The sequence below is a fragment of the Dipodomys merriami genome, unplaced genomic scaffold, assembly GCF_024711535.1.
Source record: "Dipodomys merriami isolate MVZ:Mamm:240054 unplaced genomic scaffold, mDipMer1.0.p SCAF_651, whole genome shotgun sequence".
Classification (NCBI taxonomy): domain Eukaryota; kingdom Metazoa; phylum Chordata; class Mammalia; order Rodentia; family Heteromyidae; genus Dipodomys; species Dipodomys merriami.
In genome coordinates this window covers 136,065-155,896 of record NW_027206237.1, presented here as the reverse complement: position 1 = coordinate 155,896, position 19,832 = coordinate 136,065, and the positions used below count along the sequence as shown (strand labels likewise).

Genomic DNA, 19,832 nt, shown 5'->3' with positions numbered 1-19,832 from the left:
TAATTCAAAGAAAGGCTATGTAGAGAATAGCTTAGGGATCTAGATGAAGATAAGGAAAGAATTATATATAAGTATATTTGGGAGAGTTGCTAACATTAGAAAAAGTTTTATTCAGATATTATTGTAAAGTCACTTAATCTAAGATAACTCCTGTAATTATTGTTTGCACACATAGAAGGAGGCCTTACTTTTTGTATAGAACTAGACAGGGTAGCTCTGATGCAGTAGTAATATAATGTGGAAGGAAATAAAAAGGGGAGAGTGAGAGGAAAAAATACAAATTAAGAAATTGGAACGTGGAAGAAAACACAAAATACTAACGAAAAATCTAAGATGTAAGTGAAATTGCAAATCCTAAAATACAATACATAAAAGTAATACATAGAAATAAAACAAACAGCAAATGATAAAATATAAAAACAAACACACAAAACAAAATCAAAGAAAAAATCCTAAAGAGTGGGTTTTTCGGGTTGTTTGTGGGAGCTTGAGTCTCTGCATAGTCCTCAAAGCTGATTCCTGATAGAACCTTGTATGCCTTACAAAAGTCCACTTTCCTTGTGGCTTGATTGTGAACAGATGGCCTTTTGATGAGGGAGTGTGCCTACTGGTGGCAGGGAGTTTGGGGGTTTCAGGGTTGTAGACTGCTATCGCAAGCCTGGAACTGTGTTCCCAGGCTTTCCCAGTTAGCCATGGGAGGCTTGGGAATGAAGCTTATGTCCATGTTGGGCTCTGATGTCATCCCTCTATTATGGAATGGGGCTTGGGTCAGAGGCCTTTGGGATCCCACAGAGAATTGCCACCTCCAGGGATTGGACCCAATTGGGTAACTCACAAGGTCTGTAGCTGGTAGTGCACTCGACCTATGCTATGGCTATGCTATGGCTGCCAGGATGGAGTTGGGTGTGGGTGTTTGCAGGTCCTGGTTGGGGGGTGGCATCTGCTGCAGCTTAAGGATATCCTCTGCAGCATGGTGAGTCCTGCCACAAGAAGGATTGGGTGGGTCTTGGTTTGGTGGGCTGGTGTGGGCAGCGGGGGCCATGCTGGTTGCAGCAGAGGCAGTGGGAAGCCTTGTGGCTGGCTGCATGCAGCTGGGAAATCCTGGCATGGCACACCAAGCCCTGTGGTGCAGGAGCACCTCAAGGGTAGGTTCACTATATCTCTTTTTGCTTTCCTTATTTGCCTACTAGGATCATCCTCATGTAGCAGGAAAAGTCAACATATTTAGGGTTTGATTGGAGTGAATCTCTTCAGGTTTAGTGTGGCTGTGCCCCTAGATCTTCTTTTGGTCAGAGACACATAGTGGGACTACCTGTGAGAGTGCTGCTTTCCTCCTGGAGCCCCTTTTTAACTAACTGTATTTCAAGATTTTTAGGATTTCAGAATTCCTTTGGTTGTTTGCATTATTTATTCTCAAATTTATTAGACTAACTCATTTAAACTTAGGAGGAGAATGATTCTGTGCTGAAGCCTGCTTCCTAGAGTTGCTTGTAAGTAAAGACACCTAGGATATTTTGCATCTCCCTGTATAGAGTAGACTAGATTGGGTTGACATTTCTATGATTTCCATGCAAAAGCTATACTGTACAATGTGAAGTGTGGAATCAAGTGATTGGTGGACATTGGTTTAGGTTTTTCATTCTTTTCTTTCAATACTCTATCATGTATATGGCTCTATTATTCTTGGTGCATTGTATTACAAATAGTTGATATACAGCATGATGAGGATTATACATAAATCAAATGAGAGGAAAATTTGTCTTAACAATGTAAGTTTTTGAATAGTTGAAAAGGGGAAAGGGTTGGGTCAGAATTAAATTAGCAGGTTATCAACATTCAAAACTCAATATCCAAAGGAATGAAAACAGAAGAAATTTATGTGGTGTTTAATATATTCAGACTTTCTTGTTTGTCATGTTTGATATAACGTGATAGTAATAGATCTACAATGAGTAAAAGTCAGTTTTGTTGCACTTCTACAGGTGTTACATCACCAACCCTTGAGAATGCTAACCTGAGGCTCATAACAGAAAAAAACAGATATTAAAATCCTTAATGATGCTGACTAAAATAAATAAAATTCACAGCCCTTTCTTAAGAGGGAATGGTATGTTGACTATGTTTAGCAGCCAAATACATTTTTATAGGCAGATGACTATCAGGAAAGTAGAGATTGAAGACAGACTCAATACATGGATTCAATTAAATGATGAAAACAAGGAGCTATGTAAATACCTGGTGCCAGATGGAAATCAGTTCTACAGACAACAGACTTCAGCATTGAAGAAGAGGTTGTGACATTTCAGAAAGTGAGCCAGCAGGCATTCTCAGGTGGACATAGTTAGAACCCTATTCCCACTGGTGAAAATCCCTTACATAGGTGTTTCCTGTAAGAACTGAGGAATTTTAGAACCACTTTTCATCTATCTGAGGGAAAGAAAAGAGTCCAAAGAGGTGAAAAGTATGACCCCTTTGTAGGTGGGCATGTATTGAGAGCAGTTGCTTTCTCTGGTTTGGAAAATCTGTTAGGAGCAGGGGAATTGTGTCTCCTGAAGTATCTTGATGTCTCAGATATGTGAAGGATTCTAGCTACCACCAAAGGCAGAGGTAAACTACAATGAATTTGCTACGTTTAGGTGGTCACTAGGACCCAGATGTGATGTAAGGAACAAGACTGTTATTCATATAGTTAATGCAACTGAGTTCCATCCACTTGTAGGATCTCAATTAAGTTAGAATGTAGAGATATTAGAGAGGCTGTTGCATTAAGAATGTAATAAATTTACAACTTTGGTGGAGGGGAGGATTGAGTGGGGGAGGATGGGAAGGGTTGGGAAAGGAAAACAAAGGAGGAAGCTACAATGCTTGATAAGAAATGTATTCATTATCTTGCCCATGTAATTGTAACCCCTCTGTACAGTATTTTCACAATAAAAATAAATAAAAATTAAAAAAAAACACACATCGTAAATATGCTTACATGGTCTTGCTTGAGTTTTTAGCCCCTTCCTGTAAAATTGATTTAAGTCATAGTATGATTAGAATTTTTCAATTACAAAAAAAAGAGGCATGCATATATTTTTGGTAAAGAAGAAATGCATTTGGGGGGCTGGAATTGAAAAAAAAAGAAAAAAGTAATTGGCAGAACAATGTAGCGTCCTGTTTTAAATTCCTCTTGCAGGAGTGTATTAAGGAAAGTATCTTCCTCAGTGCAATCAAGTCCCAGTTGGAGCAAATGGGATAGCAGTTGATAAGGACAGCAGCAATATGAGACTTGTCAAGATGATGACAAGCTTACCAAAATCAATGAGCACTGGCAACGTATCCTCCATGTCATTGGAACGAGGTTAGAAACGCCTGAAAATTGTTTTCTACTCCCATGGTTCTACCCAGAGCTAAGAAACTAAGCATGTTCTTCCTCTACCGTCATCTAGCAGTTTCATAAAATTGAAGATTCACATTTGATGATTAGAAAGGAAAATTGGAAATAGTACACTCAGCATTAAAAGTGATGTATTATTAGTAAAAAATGCTATGCTTTGGGTTAGTTTTTTTTCTCTAGTACTGAGGATCAAACCAGGAACCTCTGGTAGGGAAATGTTGCACTTGTGTTGCTTTGAGACTCAATCTTCCTATGTTACCCAGAATGGCTTTCATCTCCTGAGCTTGAATGATCCTTGCAGCCTTACAGGTTGCTGGACTATAGGTGTACCACTGTACCTGTATAGATTAGGTTTACACATATATTTTGAGAGAACTTGTCATGAAGAATTTAGGAATTCTCTGTCAAAGCTGCATTATAAGTAAAGGAACTCTATTGTCCCAATGATGCCTGACTATTCCTGACTGTGTTGCAAATGCCAGAGCTCATGGCACAAGCCTGCTTTCTAGAAGAGGCCCCTGACTGCTCCCACATGCAGGACCTGAGATAATAGACTTATTCCAAAGTCTAATGGGTAACATCTGGGCAGATAAGTTTGAGGTAACTGAGTTACTGAGAGGAACTCCTAGAATTATAGAAGAGGTAGGAATTCAAACCAAGTACGGCATGCAAAACAGATGGAAAGCCATCAAGCTTCACATTGACCTACCCTTCACTTCAATCTTGCACACCCACCCACATTCCCCCGGATCTCCCCAAACCACTATGTCTTTGAACAGCAATGGTAGTGATGTACCATGATGTAAGACCGCTCCTCCCACCCCACACAGGATGCTTTTCACTACCTAGCTGAAAAAATTATTAAAGAAATGATCATACTGACACCCCAAGTTCAAGCCACACAAACAACAACGAAAAGAAAAGAAAAAAAATTTAAAAAGGGAAAATTTTGGAAATAGCCAAAAACTCCTGAATGTTTCAGAGATGGGATTTGGGCATTTCTGGGAAATGTTTAGATTTTTTATAAATCTAAATTGGTGCAAGGATTATGCAGTATATCTACCACGCAATTCTGCTACTTTATTGCTGTGTATACATTAGAGCATGGAAAACGATTCAACAATCCGTTTAGTGGCTGCAAATATCTTTTTATAGTGACCAGAGGGCCATGACAAAATGTAAAGAACAGACAAAATTTACATTCAACAAAAACTATCTGTTAAAAATAAACACACAAGAGTCTCATAACCTCAATTATATTAATAGAACTAAAAATTAAAAAGCCAACTTATCTCATGCTTCCAATACATTTCCATTTTTTGAGTGGTCTAACAATGTTTCAGGAGGCACACAATGCTTTTCATGAAAAAAAAGCTCACCTATGTTCCCACATTTGGGAGAAAAAGGTCCCCATGCATCTTTGCAGTCCTGGGAACTAGGGTCTAGCACTTGTGGAAGCCCACCTCCTCCAGGGAGGCACAGTGCATTGTGGAAATTTTAGTCTGTATTGCAGCACAGATCCTTTGAAAGTGCATAGTTTGTTTTTTGTTTTGTTTTGTTTTTCTTTTTTTCTTTTTAAAAAGCAGGGCAACGATCCTTCTGCACATGTGCCTCCCCACCCCATGTGGGTATTTTCAGCCTGTAAATTCCAGTTCCTTTCTCGTTGCCTTGCTGCTGGAAGTTTTCTCTTCAGTGGAGCTTGGGAGGTGTAACATGAAGGGATCTCAGACTGCAGAACCAATGTCAGGTAGAAATTGCAAGCTGGATGCAGAACCCAAGAAGGAGTCTGTCCTCCACATATTCCTCCAGTATGGGGCTGATGATTTGTTCAGGGTTCAAGAGTTTGTGCTGCCAAAGCACTTGTGCCTCCAGGTGCCAGAAACTGGCTCACAAAGCTCTGACAGCAAGATGGGTAGTTCTCTCGAATAAGGAAAACAAGGAACTGTGCATTTCTATTTCCATGACTATGAAACACTGCTCTTAACCCATGTGACTTTATTAAACTTTGCCCAGGAGGAAGATGAGCATGGTAACATTTTTAGTGAAATTGTGAAATGTGGGCCTGTTTTGACTCCATTTATATGGCATTTGTATTTTGGGTTTCTGTGTTGTTTATGTCGAGGTGTCTCTGTTCTGTGCCTCCCATGTTAGATTTCTTAGCCCTCCTGCCATTAGTTCACACGTGTTTGTACAAGACCTTCTTTGTAGGAACAGGTCTACATGAGATATTACAGTAGTGTGTGATAGTCCTGTTTTTTTCCTCTTTCTGTTAAGCAATGAAGCGTAGCAATGTTTGAAGGAGGATACCTTGTCAACTTTGACAAGCCCTACAGAGCAGAGGCAGAAAGGCAAAGGAAGGACAAAATGTTTTCAACTTTCTTGCCTTAAGCAAAAATTGAATCTACTTCCTAGAGCACAAGGCTCAGGTGTACTCTTTCCTCTAACACTCCCAATCACTAGCTGCTGTTGGAAATTTAACACTAACTAGTAGGAGGGGAAATGAACTTGCCTGAGGAATCAGACAGAACCTAGTTCTCAGAAGGGACATGGGGTTGTGGTTTGTGGAGGAGAGGAATAATTGTCACAACTGAAAGTATCTATCTCTGTTCTTACTAGTTTATTCAGCCTGTTCACACTATCAATTCTTGTACATGATCTCTCAAATGTCTCACCTGTGGATATACTGATAGTAGCCTTAAAGCGTTGTTTTTTTACCTGCAGTTGAGAAAGTGTTGGTCACAGATTGTTACAGAAGGAAACTTGAGGTACTTTGTTTTGCTCAAAGTTGTATGTTTTGTAGATGGAAGGTGTAACAAAATATTAGCTAGTGTTCTCCATTTTGTGTCAATCTGCTCAAAGAAGTATTATTTCACTTAAGAATTTCTTAATGGGAATTGAAGTCAATGAAGCTTGAACATTCCTTTAAAATATCTTAGTGAAACATATTGATCCCTTTTATCCTTTGCACTTCCTATGGATTTTCCTAGATTAAAATGTTACTAGCATGGATATTCCCCAGTTTATTTGTTCTTAACCAGTTACCACTTCTCCACTAGAATATTGAGCCTATTTTACATCACTTAAAATGAGAGATTGTTGAAATAGGTATTCCAAAACAATTGTTCAGTAGAATTTAAATACACTACAATGCACTTTTTTGTGTGCTAATCCTGGTTCCTGGGCTCAAGCACTGGACACTGACACTGAGCTTCTTTTTTCCAGCCTAATGTTCTACCATTTGAGCGACATCTCCACCTCCAGGTATTTTTAGTAGTTTATTGGAGATCAGAGTCACTTAGATTTTCCTGCCCCAGCTGGTTTCAATCTGTGGTGCTCAGAAATCAAACTTCTGAGTAGCTAACATTAAAATCATAAGCCAACTCAGCCCAATTACAATAAACTCTTTTAAATACACATTATATTTCTAATAAAATAATATGAAAAAAACACTTTAAATTTTAAGGAGTGTAGTCCAAATCTGAAAACAAAAAGAAAATATCCCATCCTGAAATCTACAACACTCCTGGTCTTGAGTATTTGAATATGGATAATTAGTGTATAAAAATTACTTTGTGCTGGGCACCGGTGGCTCACACCTGTAATCCTAGCTACTCAGGAGGCTGAGATCTGAGGATCACGGTTCAAAGCCAGCCCAGGGAGAAAATTCCGTGAGACTCTTATCTCCAATAAAACCACTAGAAAACTGGAAGTGGTGCTGTGGCTGAAGTGGTAGAGCGCTCGTCTTGAGCTGAAGAGCACAGGGACAGCGCCCAGTGTTCAAGCCCCACGACTGATCCAAAAAATAAAATTTCTTTGTAAGTTTTTAGAGAAAACATTCTTGTGAAGTGGAAAAACTCAATATGAATTTGCAGATGTTGCTTTTAAATGATTCCTATTGTGTTTCTTAGCAGAAAGGACCTAAGTGAAGTTTATAGAGTAGATTTTCATTTTTCATGCATATCACTATGAAGTTCATTTTATTTTATATAAAGAGTATCCATTCCATGCAGTTGTTTTAAAAAAAAAACCTGTGTGGATGGATAGTAGCATTTCCTGTTTAATAAGCCAACCAACAAATACAAGGAAAAGTATATAGATATGTAATTTTTAAATTTTTATTGGTCTGCATTTTGGCGTGTCATCAGCTTGGAATTTTATGTTAGTATTATTGGTATAACTTAAGATTTTAATCTTCTGGTTCTTTGGCTGTGGTTGTTGGTTGGGACAGTGTAAATCCTATGAGTAGTATTTCATGTTACATCTTCATTAAGTCCTTTATCTTCATCAGGATGGCCACAATTCTTCATATGATTGTTTAGGAAGTAAGCATTAGGGACTTCTCACACCTCTATTTACATAATCTTTACTGATTATGTGAAGCAGGTTAAAAGGCAAATTTCAAGTCATTGCACAAGGGTACTCTGAGTATTTGGATACAGGGAAGTATTTCATTTGAAAACCACTACTGAAATATTATGCAAGTAAAATGTATTGTATAAATTTTCCTGTATAATTACGGGTGAAAAAGTATTGAGTTATAACCTATATGCTCTCCATGAAATTTAAATATGTAAATGAATAAGATAGAGTACAAAAGCTCAATGGAGTCCTAGAATCCATTTTAACGAATAGAAAAATAATTCATACAACTCTAAGTATTAATAACTAGTGTTATTGAAGGTGTGGATTTTTGTTTCAATTATTCAATTATTTTTAGGAACCTTAGTTTTAATGAATTTTGTGTGTGTATTAACCTAGAAATGAATTGCTTTTATACTGTCTGTTTATCAACTAATGGACTGTGGAGTCAACTTCAGGTGAGTATTTCATACTCTACTTGAGATATAAAAGATTCTTGTCCCATAAGAAGGCTTTTGTGTTTTTTCACTCCATGTATGTTTTGAGCAGGAAAATCTGGAGCATAATCACACAGGTTCTTTCCTGACTATGTCAGTTGCCTTTTCTCTAAGACAGGCTTCCAGAATCTTCTGTTCATTATCAACAACAAGAAAGAATGAGAGGATCTGTGGTGAGTTGATTTTTATTTCTCATTTTCCAAATTCCATTTTAGCAAGCTTATGGTGTCTATGATTTAAAAACAGAAAAAGTGATTCTGCTTTAGGAACATGTTTCTAAATCAGATAAAGATGATTTTTAGAGTTCGATTTTCGAGAAAACAACTTGTACAACTTATTGTTGCAATGGGTCCACATGTATCCCTAGGTAAACGTTTGTTTTTACCCTTTCCCTCCGCAAATTATACCAACATCAAAGACAGTGAAAGCAGGGGTTATACCATGGGGGGAAGGACATACAAAGCAACATAGAAATCATCTTATAAATATGTTAGAAACAATTGCATGAAAGAAAAAAAAAGCACTTGAATACTTATCTTGGGGTTCACAATGTACTCATTATCTTGCCCATGTAATTGCATCTCCTCTGTACGGTATTGTCACATTCTTTTTTTAAAGGATGGTTTTTAGAATGAGTAGATTATAACATGTTACAGTCTGTCTAAATTGAGGGAAGACTTGCTTCCAGTATTTCTGATGTGAGAATAAGTAGTTACACTTGTTATGTGATTCAGTGACATTGAGAAGGTCACTTGTCATGGAAAATGAACATTTGCCAGCAACTTGTCAGAGATCACCTCTTTATGAGTAATGTTGGATTATGTTGCAGAGTTTTACCAGTGTTTATGAAATAGTGTGCTCTCACACACAGCTTCAACTGTTATAGATGACTGAGTAACTATATGTAATTAAATTACTCTCCATACATACTTCTTGGCCTGCTTCCTGGTCCCTGACTACATAAAACTTGATAATAGTTGATGATATAGGATATGGTGTTCCTGGAAAGCCCTCTGTATTTTCTCTAGTTGTCCTCACGAGATTTTTTTCTCTATTTTTCTCTCTTTCTGAGAGAAGTAAAAATTTAAAAAAAAGATAGCATAAGCAAAAACTAATAATGAAAAATACAAATAGCGATAATATGTAAGGATATGAACATCAGACCAAAATATATGACCACAGATACAGACCATTGATAATAACTGACATATCATACAATTTGATAATAAAAGTTTTATGGTGAAAAGCAAAGTATGCGAATCCATCTTTAAAGGGCCATGCAATTATAATATCTTTAATCTACAAATTTGTAGAACTCAATATGAGAAATAAAAATACATGATAAATACAAGAAAATTTAAAAATATATTTGTAATATTTTATGAGTGAAATAAACACAGGGGAAATTACAATGGATCTCAAAGAAATGTATTCTACCATTGTGATTTATAGAATATTAAATGTAGCCATTTTCTTACTACATATTGGAAATGAAAACAAATGCATTGGGGTTGGGAATATGGCTAAGTGGTAGAGTATTTGCCTACCATACATGAAGCCCTAAGTTCAGTTCCTCAGAAAAATTAGGAAATGGCATTTGGGCTTAAGTGGTAGAGTGGTAGCCTTGACCAAATCAAGATCAGGAAAGGTACCCAGGACTGGCCCCCAGTTCAAGCCCCAGGAATAGCAAAAAAGGTTTAAATATGTATAGTGTATTCACATGAATATCTTCTGGAGGGTGGCGGAAAGCCAGAGAACTTGAAGGAAATAGGGTAAAAAAGTGGATCTTAGGAGGTCATTAGGCATTGATGAAAGTAAGCTATACAAGTCATGATTCACGATGGAAGTGTGGTGGAGATAAGTGTCTCACAGCTTTCTTGCCAGGGCTGGCTTTGTACCATGATCTTCAGATCTCAGATTACTGAGTAGCTAGAATTACAGGCGTGAACCACTGCTGCCCAGAAATGATTTGTTTTTAGTAGATATGTGAATATTTATTGGACTTTCAATGCTATTTAGATGTAAGATTCCAGTCTGTGTGAAGTGTCATTTGTTTCTAAGGAAAGCTTCAGGTGGATTATATACATTCCAAGGCAATTTAATTCTCATTCTTCAAGAATTCAAATCAGCAGTTTGACAAAAGTTCCAAACTATGTTCCCTAAAAGGAGACTGTTTCCACAAAATTGAGATGATTATCATGGGTGGATATACAATCTAGAAAATGCACACACACACACACACACACACACACACACACACACACACATATATATATAAATACATATGTATTTATATCTGTATATATAAAATTATACACATATATACATATATAAATACAAATGTATTTATAAATTATAAATTTATAATTATAATTTATATTTTATATTATAATATAATATATATTTATTATATAAATATATATTATAATTTATAATATAAATTTATAATTTATAAATACACTTGTATTTATATATGTATATATAAAATTATATATTTATATAAATACATGTGTATTTATATATGTTGTGTGTGTGTGTGTGCAGTGGTTCACGCCTGTAATCCAGGCTCCTTAGGAGTCTGAAATCTGAGGTTTTCATTTTGAAGACAGTAATGCTACTAAAGACTCCATGAGACACGTATCTCAAATTAAGCACTCATAAACTGGAAGTGTAGCTAGACTCAAACTAATAGAATCTTAGCCTGGAGAAAAAGAACTGAGTTCAAGCCACACAACCTGCAAAGTTTAAACCAATGCTGGGGGAAAGTCAACCATGGAGCCAGTGAGAAATAAGAAAGAAGATTTGGAGCAACTTGATAAACAGAATATCTGAGATCTTACAGCTATTTTGACACAGAATGAACAATAGGTCTCCACTCTTTCTTATTAACAGGGCACTGTGTTCCTAAACCTCAATTGATTGTCAAGCTGGAGGAAGATGATGAGCCATATATGGGAGAAGCCTCAGACTAGAATTTCACAGGTCTAATAACAACAGGTGCTGGAGGAGATGCGGACAGAAGGGAATATTACTGCATTCTTGGTGGGAGTGTAAACCTGTTCAACCACTTTGGAAAGCAGTATGGAGGTTCCTCAAATGATTCCACATAACACTCCCCTATGGCCCAGCAAACCCACTTTTGGACATTTACCCAAATGATCACAAAAAAGACCACACTAAAGCTACCAGCACAAGTATATTTACCATAGCTTAGATATGGGACCAACCCAGATGCCCCTCAGTAGAAAAATGGATAAGAAAATGTGGTATCTATACACAATGGAATTCTACGCCTTTATCAGAAAGAATGATATTGCCACATTTGTTAGGAAATGGAAAGACTTGGAAAAAAATTATATTAAGTGAAGTAAGGCAGGCCCAAAGAAACATAGGCCCCATGGTTTCTATTTTTGCAATAACTAGTATATGTCTGAGTCAAGGAGAAAAGGTCAGATAAGTTGAAGTTAGGGGAATCAACCCAAGATAAGTATTCATTTTTTTTTTCTTTCATGCAATTGTTTCTAACATATTTATAAGATTTTTTTTGTTCCTTTGTATGTCCCTCCCCCATGGTATAACCCCTGCCTGCACTGTATTTTTATGTTGATATAATTTGTGGAGGGAAAGGGAAAAAACACATCGTTTAAATAGGGATATAGGTGGACCCATTGCAAAAATGAGATGTACAAGTCGTTATGTCTAAAAACGAACTTTTCAACTTTGGGGTTGGGGGAAAGAACGGGGGGGGGGGGAGGTTAGGGAAGGGGAGCCGGTGGGGAGATGGGAAGGGATGGGAACGGGAAACAAAGGAGGAGGCAACAATGCTTGATAAGAAATGTACTCATTATCTTGCCCATGAATTGTAGCACCTCTGTACAGTATTTTCACAATAAAAAAAAATAATTTCACAGGTGAGTTAAAGCATCTTGCATAGTGATCTTGGATCCAGAACTGAGTTGGTAAATTCATCTTGCTCTGTACTGACCAATAATATTCCTAATTCCCCCGAGTCCCATGTGTTGCAGAGAACTTGGTGATTCTTTGTGTTGGATTTGTGAATCAAAAATGCATGCAGATACATACTGAACTGTGTGTGGCCATAAAGTTAAATTTAGCAATTCTTTCTCTGTGTGCAAATTGTTCTGACAAAAAAAGAAAATTAGAAATGTCAAAGATGAGATTTCATTTTCTTTGAAACTAGGACAAGGCAGATATAGGATATGAGTAGGCCAAGACTGCTATCCTCTGATAAGGATAAGGTGTGGAGAGGCCGGGATACAGAATCAAAGTTTTAGTCTAGAGAGAATGATTAACTAGGTGGTGAGCTGGAGAATCTTTGGGCTTCCATAGGTTTGAGGGGCAGGAATAAATTTTGATGAAACATTGTCTAAAAAGGAGAGAAACAAATTTTAAAATTACTAAGATACTTAAAATAATTCATTGTGGTAAGTTAGAACTGAAGAGATGGTGTATAAAACCTTACCCTCAGGTGAATGGCAAAAGGCTTGTGTAAAAAAAAGGTACAATCTCCAAAATTAGAAAATACCCTTCTCCTAATGTTTGAGAAGTAGAGTAGTTGGGAAGTTGGCTCAGTGGTAGAGCGCTTGCCTTGCATGCATGAGGCCCTGGGTTCGATTCCTCAGCACCACATAAGCAGAAAAAAAAAAGCCAAAAGTGGTGCTATGGCTCAAGTGGTAGCGCGCTAGCCTTGAGCTGAAGAGCTAAAGAACAGCGCCCAGGCCCAGAGTTCAGGACCCACAACCGGAACCCTCCCGCGCGAAAAACAAAAAGCAATTATAACCCTAAAAAAACAAAACAGTATTTCAGAAAAAAACAAAAATACTAAATACGACAGTATGTAGCTTAACATGCTATCACTAAATAGTTTAGAAATTTGTGTAAATAATTCCTCTGATATGAAAAAGATGAGAAAACTGAAACAGAAAAAGCATTTTCCATCATAAAATATTAGTATTGGTTTCTTAATCAATACATTATGGAGAACAAAATGTATCTCTCTATAAATCAAAACCTATTTGAATATCTTAAAATCTCTAACAGTATGGGAAATATGTCTTTACCTTTACATTAAGGATTTGATTTATGTTTTTGTCTTTTTTTCATGACTCATTTTAGATGTTCAAGAAATGGAGGATTTGATTAAAACGTACCAGGAAGGTTCAGATGAATGTGTGTGTGTGAAGTGGCTGTCATGGATAGTAACAGAGTGGAGCAAAGAGTGGGATTACTAACAACTTCTAACTTGGCCTCAAAACAGAAGCCAGAGCTGAATAGGAATGACGAGAACTCCTTAAGGGTGAGGACTGTAGAGTTCATTCAACATCAGAACATTTTCCCCTATTGCGAGTCTGGTGAGATGCCTGCTGCATATACGCCTGTTCTGTCACCTATAGATAAACAATCCCTTAGATATTTGGAGCCTTTTAGTCAAAATTATGAGGGTCCAAATAAGCGTCAGTATTTTGAATATGGAGTAGGGAAGATTTTAAACTCAGAGACCATGTTCTTTCCACATAATTAGGTTTGTGTCAGAGATCCTGCTTATAACCATAATGAATATAGAGAAGAATATGTTAAGTCTTCACTCCTTGCCCAAGAAATTTGTCAGGGAGGGAGGAAAACACCTGAGAGCACTATATGCGGAAAAACATTCCACTTAAGGTCTACAGAAACTATGAATCAGAAAAGACACACAGGAAAGAATCCTCATACATGTAGTGAATTGAGCGTTCAATCAGTAAGGATTTACACCTTACAAAACCTCAGAGGAAATATCCAGAGGAGCCTGATGAGTTTAACCAATGTGCAAAATATATCTCTAAGAAGTCAGAACTGACTTGCCAACCTAAAACACCACAAGAAGAGAAACTCTATGAATATGAAGAATGTAGGAAAATTTCCACTCTGAAGTTAGGACCCAGAAAGCACCAGAGAACTGACACAGAACAGAAACCTTATGAATATAATGAATATGGAAAGTATTTCAGATGTAAGTCAAAGCTTAGTGTCCATCAGAGAACCCACACAGGAGAGAAATTTTATGAATGTAAAAAATGTAGAAAGTATTACAGATAGAAGTTACAACTTACTGCCCATCAGAGAACACACACAGGAGAGAAACCTTATGAATGTAACAAATTTGGAAAGTATATCAGACGTAAGTTACACCTTACTGTCCATCAGAGAATACACACAGGAGAAAAACCTTATGAACATAACAAATGTGGAAAGTGTTTTCCTCAGAGGACACACCTTTGTCATCATCAGAGAACACACACAGGAGAGAAAACTTAAAAATGTAATGTGTGTGCAAAGACTTTTACCCAGAAATCAGACCTTACTATTCATCAGAGTACACACACAGGAGAGAAACCTTATGAATGTACCAAATGTGGAAAGTATTTTCTATGTAAGTCACACCTTACTGTCCATCAGAGAACACACACAGGAGAGAAACCATATGAATGTAACAAGTGTGGCAAGTCCTTCATATGGAGTTCACAGATCAGCAGGCATAAAAGAATACACAAAGATGAGAAAACTTAGGAATTTGGTAAATACGGAAAATCTTTCACCTGGAAGAAAAATCAGCTTGTATCAGAGAACCCAAACAGGATATAAGACTTGTGATTATAGCAAATGTGCAGTCTTTCACATAGAAGGAATACCTCAGTGTTCAACCTTGAATGCACACAGAGAAAAATCTTATGAATAAAATATGTGGAATTTTTTTCAAGAAGAAATCATACTTAAATTTTCATCAGCAAACACACAGGAGAGAAACTTTATGAATGTAACAGTATCAAAAAAGTCCTTCAGTAGGAAGTCATGCATGAATGAGTGTTTATAGAGCTCACACAAGAATGAAAACTTATGGATAATATCAATGTAGAAAATCTTACTTTGAAGTCATACCTCAGTGTTCATCAGAGAAATGACTCTCATAGGAGAAAAGAAACTATCAAATATAAGAAATATGCATTGACTTTTACTGTGAAGTCAGTCCTCAGTGCATCCAAAAATATAAACAGGAGATAAAAAGTGAATATAATAAATGTAGACAACTATTTATTCAGAAGTCATGTCTCTACAGTTTCAGAGACCTGGCAACATGACAGAGTGTCTAGTGAAAATTAGAGGATGTCTTTCAAGCAGAAATCACCCTTCAGTCAGCATTGGAACACTCACAGAAAATGAAACCCAATGTAGGAAAACCTTTGACAGAAACCTCTGGGATTTATACAGCAACCCTTTATTGCAGAATTAAACTAGGTGTAATGGAAAACCACCCACTGAGCCAATATTTCTCATCCTTTCAATGTATTGTGTAGGGATGATGTACTTTCACCTTCAAAGATTGGACAAAAGTGATAGGTATAAATTACTTCCAGGCTTGACAAATAATTAAGATAGTGAAGTTGTTGATTTGTGTCTTTTATATTAAGGAATGGCTGTTGGGGGAAATTTAATAAACTCTTCTCAGAAATAAGAGCTCTGGACCTTTGATATTTGACTGAGATCATCAAAAGTGGTTTGGTAGTGATAGATGGGGAAAGACTATCATGCTTGAAGCCAAGGACATGAGAGCACTGACTTCTCTACTGCTCCCCCAAAAGTCTTCCATTATATGTGTGGTCCATACATTATAGCATTATTACTATTCCATTTCAGTTTTTGAATGGAATATCTGTTGGAAGATAACACTCCTGATTGATTACATAATGTGTACAGGATTAAAATCTCTCTCATCATCTTTCATCCCCATGTTCATGAAACATTCAGAAAATATGAAAGAGCACGTATTTGGGAATACATTTTCTTTTTGTGTGGGTAGATGTCTTATAGCTTGAACTCAAAGCCTAGCCACTCTGTTAAGTACTTTTACTCAAGTACCACTTGAATCACAGCTCCATTTCTATTTTCTTCGGTGGGGAAATGAAAACATGATTCATAAGCATTTGGCTTTGTATGAGTAACCCAAAAATGACTTTAGTACTTTCTTTTTATATTTAATTAATTATTGATGATGCATCAATTGTGACTGATTCACTTTTAGTCCATTATGATGTTGTTCTGAGTGAGTTATAATTAAAACACTAGTGTGGATAATGTGGAGAGCCTGTGTTTTCTCACTGTTATGGAGGCTGAAAGTGAATTTCTCACTAATATTGCTTTTTCCAGTTCCATGAAGATGGGTGTAAAAAAATCACAATTAAGTTATGGTTTTGCTAAATTTAATTGTGTAGCAATTTTAAAAAGCTAGACTTTCAAAAAATGAGGAACAAGAACTTGGAGAATACTTACAGAGATAAGCAAAAACAGGAATCTGCTAGATATTTTGCAGGGTAAAATACAGGTAAAAATGATCCTTGTGGCTGTCTAATGCATACATAGGTACATAGACTATGTTTAAACTTTAAGCCAAGAGGTAAAGGCTGTTGCCCAGTGTTTCAATGAAGCATTTAAAAGCAAATTAAACTTACTTTAAAAAAGGAATTAAAAATGGCCTACCCTTTGTGAAAAATTTGGTAAGTTGTGGGTAGTGGCAGGGCTCCCAGACAAAGAAAAGTTTAAAAGGGAAAATTATCCTAAAGTTTATTTCAAAGTAGAAAAGATAAATTAGGATAACCAAATTATTGTTCAACCTAGTTTGCCATGATAGGATTTTTGTAATAGTTTCCAAAAGGCCCACAGTAAAGGACATAGGACAAGTTTGTCACATGGAATTTTGGCCATTAATAAGTTCAAGGTAAGACCATGCTTATAAATCCACTTCCAATGACCATCTTTCAGCTTTTAGTTGGAGTAAATATGCCCACAAGTAAAGATTCATTAATCTGAACACTGGTGTCAAGCTAGGCTGGGCAGAGAAAGGTCCCTGTGAGATTGTCATCTTTAATCTGCTAGCAGAGTGTTCAAAAGCCGAGTTGGTTTGGAGTTCAAAGTGGCAAAGTACTAGCCTTGATCTGGAGATTTGAGGGACAATGCTCAAACCCTGAGTTCAAGTCCACCAACCGACCAAGGAAACTGTCAAAGATGCATTTATTCCAGCATAGACAAAGGCATTCCTGGAACCCTGAAAATGTTGGAATATGCAGAGGCAGTAAGCCACTGCTCATTGGATGGCAGAGATGGTATCAGATCCTGAAGTCACTTGTGCTTGTCTCTTCAAAGCTTGAACAGAGTACAGAGGTCATGAGAAGAGAGTTTGTAGGCATGCTTAATGCCCATGTCTGGCTAACTCAGCATGGACTTCCCAGTCATCTATGATAGTGTGTAGTGAAAGCTAAAGATGTAAAATATGAGGGATAATTTAAATCCCAACCCACCTGTATCAGCTCAAAGTCCCAATTGGCAGTGAGTTTTGAGCTGGCCCATCCACATTAATTCATCTGCTAAGGAAAGAAAGTTGTGTGGACTTGAGATTAGGTCCCCATTTAGATCTAACTGCCTACAGAGGCAGACATTGCTGCAACCATTACAGATCAGGCTCCTCATCCAACCAGAAAAAATTTTTACAAACCAAAATGTTAAAAAAGATATGATGCTAGAGCCTAAAAAAGTGTCTGTACATCTGTTAAAGGTTAAATGTTGTATATAAGTGACTTTAAACAGGCTGCCCAGATGCAAGGGGTGGTACTTAGAATGCCAATCAGATGGAGTTTATAAACATCTACTGGGATTTACTACAAAACCCTGGCAAATAATTGTTAGTCAATTGTTTACAAGTTATAGGTAACCTCAATCTCGTTGATTTCCTTGTTGCTTTTATTGGAAATAAAAAGGGCTTTTGTGACAAAGATTCCTTTTGCCACAGTTCAAAGCCATCCTGAACACAAAGAATCTCTCTAAAACTCAATTTCCCAGCTAATCAGCCATGTGCCAGTCTGGAGGCATGGCTCAAAAGAATCTCACCTCCAAGCAACTCTCTTAGGTGGTAGAGTACTAGCCTTGCAGAAGTGCTCAGGGAGAGTGCCCAGACCTTGAGTTCAAACCAGACAATGCCAAGTAGGAGAAGCTCTCCGAGCAACAGACTCTAAGACACCCCCTTCCACTACCCCCGCCCTGCACCATCTAGGACAAAATTAGTCCTGACAATGGAAAACCATGGAGAGCAATAAGAGGAGATGACATCCTAAATGGAGTCACTTTATGCTTGCCTTTTCAAAATTAATCAGAACTGGAAGAACAAGAGAAACAGTTGCTTGCCCACCTAAATGTCCATACCTGCCTATCTTCTATCTGGACAGAAAGTTCCAGTCTTGTTTTTGTTACTTGCTATTTGTATTTATAGTAGCCTCTGACTGGTATTCTCAACTAGTGCATTTTCTTCTCCCTTACCTAGTTGTCCTAAAGACACTAGACACCCCCTTTCTCCCTACTTCCCTTAGTAGGGGCTTATGCTTCAAATATTACTTTTCTGGCCCATGGCTAATGTGTGTTATCCTATGCCATTCATGTTAACTGACCTTGGTACCTTGTCATCTTTTTGCCTGATCTATCCAAAAGTCTCCTTTAACAGGTTAACAGTCCCAACCCAGGACACCACCTGGGAGCAAGTCATGGCTATCCTAATACTACAGGCAACTGGAGACATCATTTACATTGCCCTGCTGGACCCTAATATCCCCAGCTCCAGTGACTCCTTCACCTCCCCAGCAGGAAGTAGCCAAAAGAACCCATGACACCTGTTGACTCTGGTACCTTTAAATATCTCTGCAACCTCCTCTGGCTACTGTAATCCTAAAGTGGAAAAAGTCTTACCTCCCACCTCCAGGATGACAGGAGCCAGGTACCATGGTATGTCTCCTCTGGTAATCAAACCTTCCTGGCTTATTTCTCTCTTGGCTGATAACAGCAATTTTTGTCTGAACAGCAACTTTGCTTTTTATTAAATGTGTCTTGATATTTTAAATTTAAAAATATGCATATATATTTTTGTAGATCGTGGGGCATGAACTCTGGGCCTGGGTGTTGTCCTTCAGCTGTTCATCTCAAGGCTCATGCTCTACTATTTGTTCCACAGTACTGCTTCTGGCTTTTTCTGTTCATGTGATGCTGAGTCAAACCCATGGCCTCATGCATGCAAGACAAGCACTCTACCAATGAACCACATTCCAAGCCCTAGAAAGATGTTTTAAAAAGTGGTTTTATCTCAGAACTTAAATAAAAAAAAAGTAATTTAATGGAATTTTCTTGCACATTTAAACAACAGTAAAATATTGCAGAATTTTTTAAAAGATGAGGAATATATATCAAGTAACATTGAGCAGTCTCATGTGTAAAAGTAGCATTCAGAAACTCTGTATGAAGATAGCTCCATACCAATAGCTCCTTTTTCCCATTTCTCAGGAATTTAGACAGAAACTTGATCATGTCCCAACTGTTCAAAATTGTGAAACTCTTGACTCTGAGTGACACTTGGAGTAGAAGGCAAGGTTTTGCTCATCATATCATCATGGTGCGAGGTCATCCTAGATTGTGCACATTGAACACCTGGCACCATACACACTGCCATAGGCCATATTGTTTCAAAAAATAAAACCCACAATCACACGTTACTATAATGCTGC

General features: G+C 37.3%; 1 pseudogene; it reads left to right on the top strand.

Annotated features, from left to right (window-relative positions):
* Positions 1-1,040: 1,040 nt before the first annotated feature.
* LOC138815581 (zinc finger protein 658B-like) overlaps positions 1,041-19,832 on the top strand; it is a 37,058-nt pseudogene continuing 18,266 nt past the window's right edge.